General features: G+C 33.6%; 1 non-coding gene across 1 annotated transcript; it reads left to right on the top strand.

The window, feature by feature from the left end:
- The first annotated feature begins 5880 nt into the window (after window positions 1–5880).
- Window positions 5881–5954, top strand: TRNAV-AAC (transfer RNA valine (anticodon AAC)). Its single transcript has one exon. It is a non-coding gene; the product is annotated as a tRNA-Val (tRNA).
- The last annotated feature ends 6611 nt before the right edge of the window (window positions 5955–12565 follow it).

Genomic DNA, 12565 nt, shown 5'->3' with positions numbered 1-12565 from the left:
TTTCAAGCCCACTCTCTACAAGTTTTCATTGTTTAAGGCTCATTGGGCCTGAGCCCATAACTGTTCTTGGGTCCAGGTGCAATTGTGCACTTATAAGTTATAAATAGTTATTCTCTAAAAATTTTCAATAAAAAGAAAAAGTTATTCTCTAATATAAGAAATAATTATTCCTCTGGGTAAATATTGGATACTCCCGGAGTACCATAAATACGTACTCCTCCCTCTCACATAATTATAGATCTCACTAATTAAATTTATGGTGAGACCCTCAATTCATGTGAGAGGGGGAAAATTCTTAGGTAGTCCCGGTAGTGAAATAGTGCTCCTCCTCTCACATTCATAGTGGACCCCACCATGAATTTAATTAGGAGACCTCACCATGAATGTGAGAGTAAAGAGCACCATTCTCCGTGCTTCGTACCTAAGAATTACTCATGAAAATGAGGAATACGCATTTATGGTACTCTTGGAGTCTATAATAATTTTCCAAAATTAAATGTAATATTTATTGCTTAGTAGGAGTGATAAATTTTAAAAAGTTAATATATTTCTATATATACAAACTTTCCATTTGTAGATAACAATTATAAAAATAAAAAATTATCAAAAAGACTCTCTCAAATTTAAAAAATATAGATTTAATTATAATAGCTTTTACTCTCAGTAATAGAATTTACAATACTATTTAGGTGTGTGTGCGTATGTGTTTGTTTAAAAAAAAATGTGCGCGTTAGACTTTTGGCGTGAAATATTGGTAGGCAAGACATGGTTTAGGACTTTGAATTTTGGTTGAGAGGAGGAGAAAAAATAAAATACGAAATCAAACAAGACCACGAGATTGACAACCTTTATTTATAACTAGCTGTACAGTAACCTCATGCAATTAAAAAGGTCTAAATTTTTTTTTTTTTTAATTCTTTACCAATTCTATATATAAAATAATTATTAAGAGAAAATTGCAAAAGGAGTAAAAGACACTGAACCGGATCAAATTCAAACTCATCCCTTTGAAACTAATAAGAATCTGTTTGGTATATATATTTAAACATATGTTTTTCAGTTTTTAAATAATATTACATGTATTTTCACTCACACGTATTTCCAAAAAATACAAACAACATTACCAAATAGCCCCTAAAAGTCTCTAATTTTTGCTTTTGTGTGCTCACTAGACACGTGATAACATTCTATTAACATAATTATATTTTAAAAAGTAATTTCAATTTTATTTAAATTTCAATTAATTTTTTCTTGTCCCTTGATCTCCACCAAGAATCCACACCAAATAAGTGCACCAACTCTTCTCTTTTAACTTGTTTTGTTTAAGATACAAAAGCTAACTTGTTCTGTTTTATAATTCAAAATATTACTATAAATGGGGTGAGGGAAATTTGAAACTTAGGCCAAAATAGGCAATTGCCCATTTCATGCAAAAAAAACAACATTATGTCCCTTTTCCCAAACTAATTAGGGAAATACCCATCTTTTGAAACTCGATTTTCTCAAAATCGAGTTAAGCCCTCTTATAGTGGCGTTTTAAGGAGTCTATAGTGACATTTTAAGGAGCCTATAGCGATGTTTTGTAACTCGAGCTCCATGAACTCGAGTTAAAAATAAAAAAAATAAAAAAAAAACTTGCATAGAACTCGAGTTCATGGAGCTCGAGTTACAAAACGCCGTTATAGATCCTTAAAACATCACTATAGGCTCCTTAAAACGCCACTATGGAGTTTTAGAAATATTTTTTTTTTTTTAACTTGATTTTGAGAAAATCAAGTTTCAAAAGAGGAGCATTTCTCTAATTAGTTTGGAAAATGAGGCATTTGCCCTTTTTTTTTTGTGCGAAATGGGCATTTGCCCATTTTCGCCTTGAAACTTAATTCTCCTTGTAAAGGAGACTACATTATGTTATTATGTTACAAATTTTTTGGCAAAAATTCAGTTATTGTTCATTATATGGCACAAACCCGTCATACATGAGTATCATATAAGTACAAAACTCTACCAAAAGAACACTTTTTGTTAATGTCAAATATATTCAAGTATCATACAAGTACAACTTAACAAACAACTCTCAATAGAAAGAAGAAAGGAAAAATGACTCCTTGTTTGGAAGAGACACCCATATTATATCACGTGACAATTTATAAGATCATTCACTCATATAGCTAAAAGTACACATAGATATTCACTTGAGTTGCCATGTAGTTAATGGATTAGAGGAAATTCCTCCTAATAGGTATGTAAATTTTGATAAGGTTATCCCTTTAATAGATAACCTTGTACTGCTAGCAAGACGGATATGTAAGTTACAGTCATCCATATTGAATAGATAATGAATGACGACATTCAATACATACTCTCAATATGTAGTAGCTGGAAAACGGTCAGTTAACCATTATCCTCCGTTGAAGAAGGTTATAAAAGCACCTAGTATTATTAGCCCAATAAAAACACTGCAATCAATTCCTAATAAATTGTCACCCATATCAACAAAAAAATACTTAATTTTCCTATTCTTAAAGTCAAATCACTTACTAGACCATCGGAGGCGAGGGGAACACCCTAATGGTCAAACCCCAATGGTCACTTCGATCAATTTTATTCTTCTTACCGATCATAGAAGACCCTCCAAAGCTCTAGATTTGGATGAGTAACCCAACTTATTATTTTTGGCATCATTACCTCCACGGTTGAAACAGAAATTTGGAGACTGATCTTCTTAATTTCCTTCCCCTCTTTGCTGCAAATGGAAGCATGCATTGGTTTTATATGTTCCTTTAACACTATCCTAATATACATCAAATTTATGATATCAAGTATCTCTAATTAATTTTTATTTTTAAATGAATGGAATTAAACAAAAATCAGGTACAAATAAGTCTAGGATAACATGTTAACACCCCAAACATCTGCTGATATTAGCATGCATCACTATTCTAAATAAAACACAAAATCAATCATACAACTATACCCTTCCCTAGCCCAACAGATCTATGCTATGGTTCCCTTCACGATATGCATAATCAAGTTGGTAAACCTCAAACTGTACTAAATGTAATTTGATTCGTACATTTTTTTTTTTGTTGACAATCTTGTAGTCGTACATTACAGTACTACAAGGGGATCATGATTCATGACTCATGATCAATACTGCATTATTCGATGAAAAGATCTACTACTCATTTAGCATCCATTTCCACATTAAGTTTACAAAGCCCAGTTGTTTTGATAGAGTCAGTCCATCCTTTCAGGCCCTTATATGTCGTCATGGTGGTGGTATTGTCAATGTTTGTGAGGAAGTCCTTAACCCAATTATCCCTATTATAATGTCTCCAATCCTTTGATACAACAATAAAAGAAACGATAAAAGACGTTATGGTTAGCAAAAAAAACACAATAAAAGACATTATTAAAATGTTTTTATTTTATTTTTTGTAATTCGCTAGTTGTAGCTGGAAAAGTAAGATTTGAGGCGTGAATGTTTTCATTAAAAATTTTAAAAGATGACAACCAATTAAATTATAAGGCTCTTAACAAAATACTTGACTAGTTAAACTATCACGAATGCATAATTTTGGTAATTGTATATGTTCATGGATATTTTAATAATTTTTGTCATTTTGAGGGTATTTTGGTCTTATTGGATATTTTAGGAGTACTTCTATTTTTTTTAGAGGTTCCTGGGTTATATATATATATATAGTATGTATGTGTATATATATATAGTATGTATGTATGTATGTTATAAAATTATTTTAGTCAACCTTACAAATATGTAGGTTCCCATGCATAGCACAGGTTAGCAACTAGTTTTAGCTATTTTGTAAGTGTTTAGATTTTTTGTGGGTAATTTCAAAGGTTTTGAGGGTATTTTTTTCATTTTATATATTTTAGGGTTTTTGTGTGGATTTTTTTAATGTATTTTTTGGCCATTTTGGAGATTTAAGTGGAATTTAAAAAAAAAAATGGAGCTTTTTGTTATAGTTTTGTCACTTTGGGGGGGGGGGGGGGGAGAGAGAGAGAGAGAGAGAGAGAGAGAGAGAGAGAGATGTTCTCTTGATGGTGAAATGGTTTTAACACTTTTAACCTCAAAAGAGGGTATTTTTCCTAGTCAACAGAAAATTATTTCCTCAAATATGACTAAAATACCCACTTAAAACTATCTAAATAATAAAAATACATCCCAAAAACTTCAAAATAAGAATGATAAGCATCAAAACATTGGAAATCACTCCCAAACTTTAAAATTTGCACACACAAAAAACGACTGTCAAATGTCTTTTTTTTTTGTGTGGAAGTTTCAAGTATTTGTAATTATGTATGCAATGCGTAATTAGGTAAATTGATGAATCTGGTCTCACTAAAATAAATGGGTTGAGGGGATAATGGGTATTGTTATTTAATTGATTTTTTTTTTTTTTTTTGTGGAAGTTTAGTGAATAGATTTATATTTTTTTTCTTTTTGTTTTTGCATTTTTTTTTTTTGGGTTGCATCCTTATTTTGATTGTATTTATGAGTTTAATTTTCAATAATTTTATTTTGATTGTGCTTATCGTTTTTTTAAGTCGATTTTCATTATTTTTGTTAATATTTTTATAATAGTGAATTAAAGTTGTTATTTGATATCTATATAAATAAATTAGAAAATTTCTAACTTTTTGTATAAGCAAAACTCCAAGGAAATAATTTTTCAACGTTTTTTTTTTTTATGAGAAGTCTCACATATACTTTTTTTCTTTTTGAGAATACTGAGTATATTAATACACACACAAGAAGAGGGGAAAATATCTTAAAGAAAGTATTTTAACACACACACATATACTTTGATTGACTACCAGCCTCATGTTTGTTGATTGATTTGACTAGATGGACTATTTATTGATTCATTGCAATGTTGCATATGATTAGTGAAGTTTGTTTGAAAGCTTTTAGGATTCAATGGGTGTTACTGAATGGGGTAATTGATTTCTTGTTAAGTGTGAGGATAAAAATGAATTTCACATTTGTTAACCACTTTCTAACACATCCAGGGAAGTCTAACTAGAGGGGGTAACAAGTGCACTTATGAACAAATCTCAATAGAGATTAGTACAATTTTTTTAAAATAAAAATAATATAAAAAGACTACCAATACTTACTAGAATATTCTACTAAAAAAAAACTTACTAGAATATTTTCAGGTGCATAGCCAAATACTAAAAAACATTTTCAATGTAAAAAATATGTTGAAACAAAGTATAGTCTAAGTAAAGAAAGTTATCAATGGAGGCCTAGCTCTTTTTTCAAAAAAAAATTTATAGATATAGTAGAATTTAAACCGATAGTTAATTTTATAATAATTGTTCTTATTATTAAGTTAAGATACTAATCGATTTCCCATATTAAAAAAATATATAAATTAATTTTTTGTATAGTTGAGATTTGAATTACAAATTTCTTATTAGATTACAATTTTTTTAGAAAAAAAAAATTTTTCTACAAATTTAGCAAACTGGAATCCACTCTAACACATTTTTAATATTAGGCAACCATTATCCAAATTTCAAGGTCTCTTTTATGTCTCATTATTATTAAAAATTAATTAATTAATTAATTAAAGAGTGAAACAGAGGAGGATGTCCACATAGCCATAGGGCCCATAGGTAACAAGTTGGCACTTGCTCATTTAATTTTGTTTGGGCCAAAAAAAAGTGCCAACAAAGATACGCTAGGGTTGACCAAGTTATTGTGAGTTGTGACTCTAGATTTACCCAACTTGTCATATAACTATCCTGTAAAAAGATGTCTTGCATGTAAATACTAAATAATATTAGTTTATTTTGACCCCCACGAGACAGAATAGTAATATAAAATTATTTCAAAGCGTGGACAAGCATGGTGTCGTGGTGTAGTTGGTTATCACGTCAGTCTAACACACTGAAGGTCTCCGGTTCGAACCCGGGCGACGCCAATCCTCTTTTTTTTTCTTTTTTTTTGGAATTCTCTCTCTTTTTAGTTTACCTCATCACTGTAGTCAGTGTTTGACTCTCTCTCCTCTTTTTCTTTTCTTTTTCCCTCTTCTGGAGGTATGGCTAATTAGATAATTTTGGTTTATAAAAATTCAGATCTAGAATAGTATTTTAATTAGTGACTAGCAAAGATTGGATCTTACTGTCTTGCTCCATTACTACACCTTCCATTCTTTCTTTCTGAACATTTCAATTAATGTTTTAACATTTATTAAGTACCCTTTTAGCCTGTATCTGTGACTCTATTAGACCAATATATATAATCAAGGTAGGAATACGAATAGGATGACCTCAAGTATCACGTGTATAGTTGAAACTAAGTTCTTCTCTGCCTAAAAATTTCATAGAAAACTTAAATCAGTTTGCAACCATCAGCATGGAAAATTGCTATCCAAGTTCAATGTTTCTGACTTCAAGTTTCATGCCTGCATATAAACATAAAACTACACACTACTAAAAGAAACGCATTTTTTAAAGAAGTTTTTAAAATTTTTCTTTATAGCAGTAGGTAGCACGATTAGATCCAATTAAGTATTATTATATGTCAATAGTGCAAGAATGATGTAAGGTGTTGGGCTTGTGATAGGTCAATTCTATAATATATGCATCCATCTATTATTATTGCTTTTATTGAATAGTATTCTAGTGCATGGTTCTCAGCAACAAAATAAAAGTGCATATTTAATGTGTGGTAGGTTTTAGAAAAAAGATTTATTGGTAGCATAGATGATGGGAATCTGATCTGATGCTGAAACTGGCCGTTAGTTTGTTTAGAATAGTAGATGATAGGAGTGAAGAAACTTAACTATAATAGTGACTGCCAAACCAACATCACCAATGTATACCTAGTGCTATGCTTGCGTTTGACCATATGATTCATATTATTTAAATCATATAATTCATATTATATGATTTATATAATCTAAATCACAAAAGATTTCACTAGTTGAGTGCTAACATTTAATTATGCATAAAAATGAACATTTCATATTGTAATCCTGATTTTGGTTATGCTCTTACTACCATTTGAGCAGTTTTTTTTTTTTTTTTTCAAGACAATTTTGATCTTTATAGCTACGGTAATTATGAGGATTGGAAAAACCATTCCCATATGTTGGGGTGGGGAGGGGAGGAGAAGGATACAATTAATAACAAATGGAACCTATTGTATTATATTAAGGCCAAAATAATTTGAGCATATATTCATTCACAATATTTTTATAGAAAAAATTGAATATATAACATGTAAAAAAGTAATAATTTTATAGAGATATTATTATAATGTATATACATTGTGATTATTACTTCTTTTTAAAAAAAATTGATTATATACCGTATTGATATAATTTGGGTGAAAGGATTTTTTTTTAGAAGAATCTGGGGAAAAGGATATAATAACAAATGCAGCCGATTTATACTATGTAAAGGGCAAACATAATACGAGAAAATATAATTCAAACTAATAGTGAGAATAAAAGTCAAAAGGTTTATAGTTTAATGGAATTACTTAATCTCCTTTATGAACAGAGTTTGAAGTTCCCTCTCCCAATTGTAGGTTGTAACAATTAATCTGTGTGTGTATGTGAGATAGAAAACATAATTCAAACTAACTGCGAAAAAATAAGTCAAAAGGTTTTTCTAGTATTTAGTGGAATTACTTAATCTCCTTTATTAATAGAACCAGAGTTTAAAGTCTCCTCCTGAGTATTTAGTGGAATTACTCATAGATATATTATATATAAGAAAGAGAGAGAGAGAGAGACAGAGGGAAATTTACTTTATTTTTGCAGCTTTGTGATTGCGCTATACAAAGTTTTTATTTATTTATTTATTTTATGTAAGAGCTTTTTTCTAAACAAAGTATTTGTATAGCTTAGTTATTAAACTTAGACCATAGCTTATCTTGGTGTAAGTTTTGGCGTGTTGATCACCCATTTAACCAATGAGTTACTAATCAAGCCCAAGTTCAATTTAACTTAAATATAATTTAAAACTGTTTATAAAAATAAAGAATTGCAAATGTTCTCCATAGAACATATGATCATATATTGACATACCTATCAATACAAATATTGCTTAAAGCCTTACCCACTCAACTGGCCTAATATGATCCAAAAGGTTTAGACGTTTTTCACAGGAGGGACGGACAAATACGGGGTGCTAGGGTTTTATTTTTTAGTTTTTGGTTAGATGTCGAGTGAACAAAAATTTCACTCGACTATCCCAACTCAATTGAGATCTGCACCATCTCTCTCCATAAATTTTAATGGGTAAAATTAACCAATACATTTTTTTTTTTTTTTTTGAGAATGAACTTGTGTGATTTTATTATTAAAAATCAAACTACATCTGAATGTAAAAACGAAACAATATGTGGTGGAACATCTTCCAACCATACTTGAAAATCTGTATATATATAGCATATTTTGCCAGATTATGAGCTACATTATGTCCGTTCCTCTTAATGTGAGAATACGACAAACTTAAAAAATTATTTACAAACAACTTGACATCCTCAACCAATAAACCCAGTGGGGACAAATTATGGTCTTCTGCCTTCAAAGCTTGGATTAGACCCAGCAAATCCCCTTCGAGTACGGCATTTTGGAAACCAAGGTCATACGTGAACTTTAATGCTTTAAGTGCTGCCAAAGCTTCTATCTCCTCTGCCTCGTAAGCTTGATTTAATTTTTCTGCATAAGAGGCCATAACAGCTCCACTGTGGTTCCTTATTACAGCTCCAACACCTGACAAGTTTGAATTATCGAACACTGCGCCATCAAAATTAACCTTGACAAAACCAAATTGCGGAGGTCTCCACCTTGTTCCTTGACTGCCACTGCTCACAACCTGAAATTTTGCAGTCCGTGTGGTTTTTTGGTATTGCGCCAACATGGCTCTTGCTTGTTTTGCCACCTGATGAATCGGACTGAACTGAAGGTGCAACCTAACTTTATTCCGCTGACTCCAAACACTCCACGCCGTAAGTGCAAACAGCTCCAGGGACATTCCTTTCTCCATCATCCATGACAGCATTTCCTTCACACCTAAGAACCCAATTTCATGCCTGAAACCCCATGCTACCTGAATAGCCCACACCACATCCAACTCCGAACATGACCATAAAGCATGCTCTGCATCTTCCTCAGCCAACTTACATCTTTCACAGATTAGGTCAGCAACTATCTTCCTACGCATTAGAGCTTGTTTGGTTGGCAATACATTACGACTAGCTCGCCAAATAAATTTTTTAACCTTCAGTGGGACTTGCATCTTCCATATCGCTTTCCAAACCTTTTTATCACAGATTGGTGGAGCTTTTGGGTGAGCTAGCAACTCTGATTCCTCTTTAAGGAATCTATACCCAGACCTGCATGTATAGTGGCCGGAGGTGGAATAAGGCCAATAAAGGGTGTCCTCTGCTACATTTCGACTAAGGGGAATTTTCTTAAACATCTCTGCACCCCCTACCACAAATAGACCGTCCACCAACTCCTCATTCCATCTCCTTGTGACCGGATCAATAAGTGCATCCACGATGTGATTCTCAAAACTCTCTAGAGGACAAGTCAGCTGCCACAGAGGGTGTTTTCTTGGCAGCCAATGTTGCTGCCAAATGTTAATTTTTTCTCCACTTCCAATCCTCCATATTGCTCCGCTTTGAATAATATCTCTCCCTCTAAGGATACTCTACCATGCATAAGATCCCATCCTTGAATCGGCAACCTCCATTAGTGAAGAATTTGGAAAAAAACATGCTTTAAATACTTTATAGAAGAGTGAGGATGTATTATGCAAAAGTCGCCATGCTTGCTTTGCTAGGAGAGCATCGTTAAACATAGCAAGATCTCGAAAACCCATACCTCCAATAGTCTTGGATTTTGTCATCTCCTCCCATTTAACCCAATGAATTTTCCTACGGTCGCCCCTTTGCCCCCACCAAAACTTCTTAATTAGGGTCTCAATCTCATTGCACAAACCTACCGGCAATTTGAAGCATCTCATGGTATAAGTTGGGATAGCTTGTATAACTACCTTTAAGAGCACTTCCCTTCCGGCTTGAGAAAGTAATTTGGCTTCCCATCTTCGAAGTTTCCGCCATACCTTCTCCTTTATGTAATTGAAGCTTTCTTTTTTTCCTTTGCCCACAAAAGAGGGCTTCCCAAGATACTTCTCTTATTGCATAATTTCTGGAACACCAAGGGTCACCTTAATTCCATGCTTCACATCTTACAGTATAGACTTGCTAAAGAACAAGGAGGTTTTGCTTATATTTATTTTTTGTCCTGATGCTTCCTTATACACTTTTAGTATGTCCATCACCTTATTACACTCCTCCATTGTTGCCCTGCAAAAAATAAGACTATCATCTGCAAAAAGCAGATGCGTTAGTTTTGGCCCTCTCCTACAAAGGGAGTATCCATGGATGTCACCTTTTTAATTAAACCATTTAGCCCTTCCGTACAAAGGAGGAATAGGAAGGGGAAAGTGGATCTCCCTACCTAATTCCCCTTGTAGGGAAAATCATCCCACATAGTTCTCCATTTACCAAAACAGAATATGAAACTGTTTTCACACAACCCATTACAAGATTTATCCACCTTTCCCTAAAACCCATCTTCCTCATTATCCCTTCTAAATAATACCACTCCACCCGGTCATACGCCTTACTCATATCCAATTTTAAAGCCATATATCCATAGGAACCCCCCTTATATTTATGCATACTATGTAAGGTCTCAAAAGCCACCAAAATGTTGTTAGAAATTAATCTATCCTTAGTGAAGGCTGATTAGTGTTTTGTGATAATGGATGGGAGTAATTTTTTGAGGCAATTTGCAAGGACTTTGGAATATATTTTGTAAAGCACATTACATAGGCTGATGGGACGAAATTGGTGAGCATATTCAGGAGAGTTTATTTTTGGGACAAGTGTAATAAAAGTATGATTTAGGGAAGTTGGTATGGTACCTGAGTTCAACCATGGCAATATGGAGGAAGTGACATCATGATTTACCGTGCTCCAAAAATGTTGATAAAAGAGCAGCATACCATCTAGTCTAGGTGCTTTGAGGGGTACCATTTGTTGAAGGGAAGTAGCTACTTCACATGCTTCAAACTCATGACATAGACTTGCATTCATCTCCTCATCTATCACTGTAGGCACGCAGTCTAACATGCTTGTGGAAACACAACCCTCCGTTGAGGTAAAGAGAGATTTGTAATAGTTGACCATAACTTCACCCATCTCCTCTTGACTAGTTCTCCATACCCCATCTTCATCTCTAATTCCTTCCTGAATCTCTTTGAGGCAAAACAATGGAAATATTTAGTATTATTGTCTCCCTCATTTGCCCATAGAACTCTCGATCGTTGAGCCCACATTGTTGCTTCCCTATCCTGCAACACCTCTATCTCTTTTTTAATCTATCTCACTCGAATATTGTTTCCACTAACCATGGCTGCCCTCTCCTCTCTAGCTAGAGCTTTTTTTTAAACGATTCAACTCCACCCTTACATTACCAAAAACATCTTTTTCCCATTGACCCAACTCCTTCCCACACTTCTCCACCTTACACAGAATATCACCCTCAATCCCAACACCACTCCTACTACCCCAAGTCAAACATACCACCTCCTCATAACCCGAGTTTGACAGCCACATTTGTTCGAAGCGAAAAAGTTTTTTGCCGAATAGGTGGAATCAAACCGGAGGGTGAAATGAGGATTGGAACATGATCCGATGAGGTACAATTCAAATGGTACACTTTTGAACCCCCAAACCTCATGAACCAGCTATTATTGACCAAGCATCTATCAAGCCTCTCCCAAATTGAAATTCCGTTTTCAAAGTGCTTGCTCCAAGTATATTTTGTACCTTCAAATCCCATGTCCATAAAACCACATTCATCAATCACCTCCCTAAATTGCTACATCTAATTATGAGGCCTTCTTGAACCCCCTAGTTTCTCATCTTGTCTGATAATTTCATTAAAATCCCCATAACAAAGCCACGGCTTCTCTGGCTACGAGTTTAAAGCCCTTAGCTTATCCCATGCTTCATGTCTCCTAGTTGTATCAGGTTCCCCATAAAAACTTGTTAATCTCCTTTCATTCTCTGTATTTTTATCAATTACCGCATCAATATAGTATCTATCTAAATCTTCCACTGTTAGATTTATTGATGCTTTCAAATAAAGAACTAATCCACCACCTCTTCCCACTCTTAGAACAACCCATCTATGATCAAAACCAATACTTCTTTGAATAACCTCTAGCCTTGTATCGTCTGTAAGTGTCTCAGCTAAAAACATCACAGCGGGATCTTTTGCCAGTATGATTTTGACGAGCTCCCTCCCCCTATACGCAGGTTCCCAAGCCCGTAACAGTTCCATGCTAAACAATTCATTGCTTTTGGCGGGGCTAACCCTCAGCTCCCGCTACTGCAAAAGGTGTGTTGTCTTCACTGAAATCCATCTAAAATCTTTTTGATGACAAACCAAAGTTGTCGACTTCTGAATCTGCTTCTCTCTTTTTTACATGAAGTTAAGAG

Source organism: Castanea sativa, chromosome 3 (genome assembly GCF_040712315.1).
Source record: "Castanea sativa cultivar Marrone di Chiusa Pesio chromosome 3, ASM4071231v1".
NCBI lineage: Eukaryota > Viridiplantae > Streptophyta > Magnoliopsida > Fagales > Fagaceae > Castanea > Castanea sativa.
The sequence above is the reverse complement of the archived record's forward strand: the minus strand, read 5'-3'. Positions and strand labels throughout refer to the sequence as shown.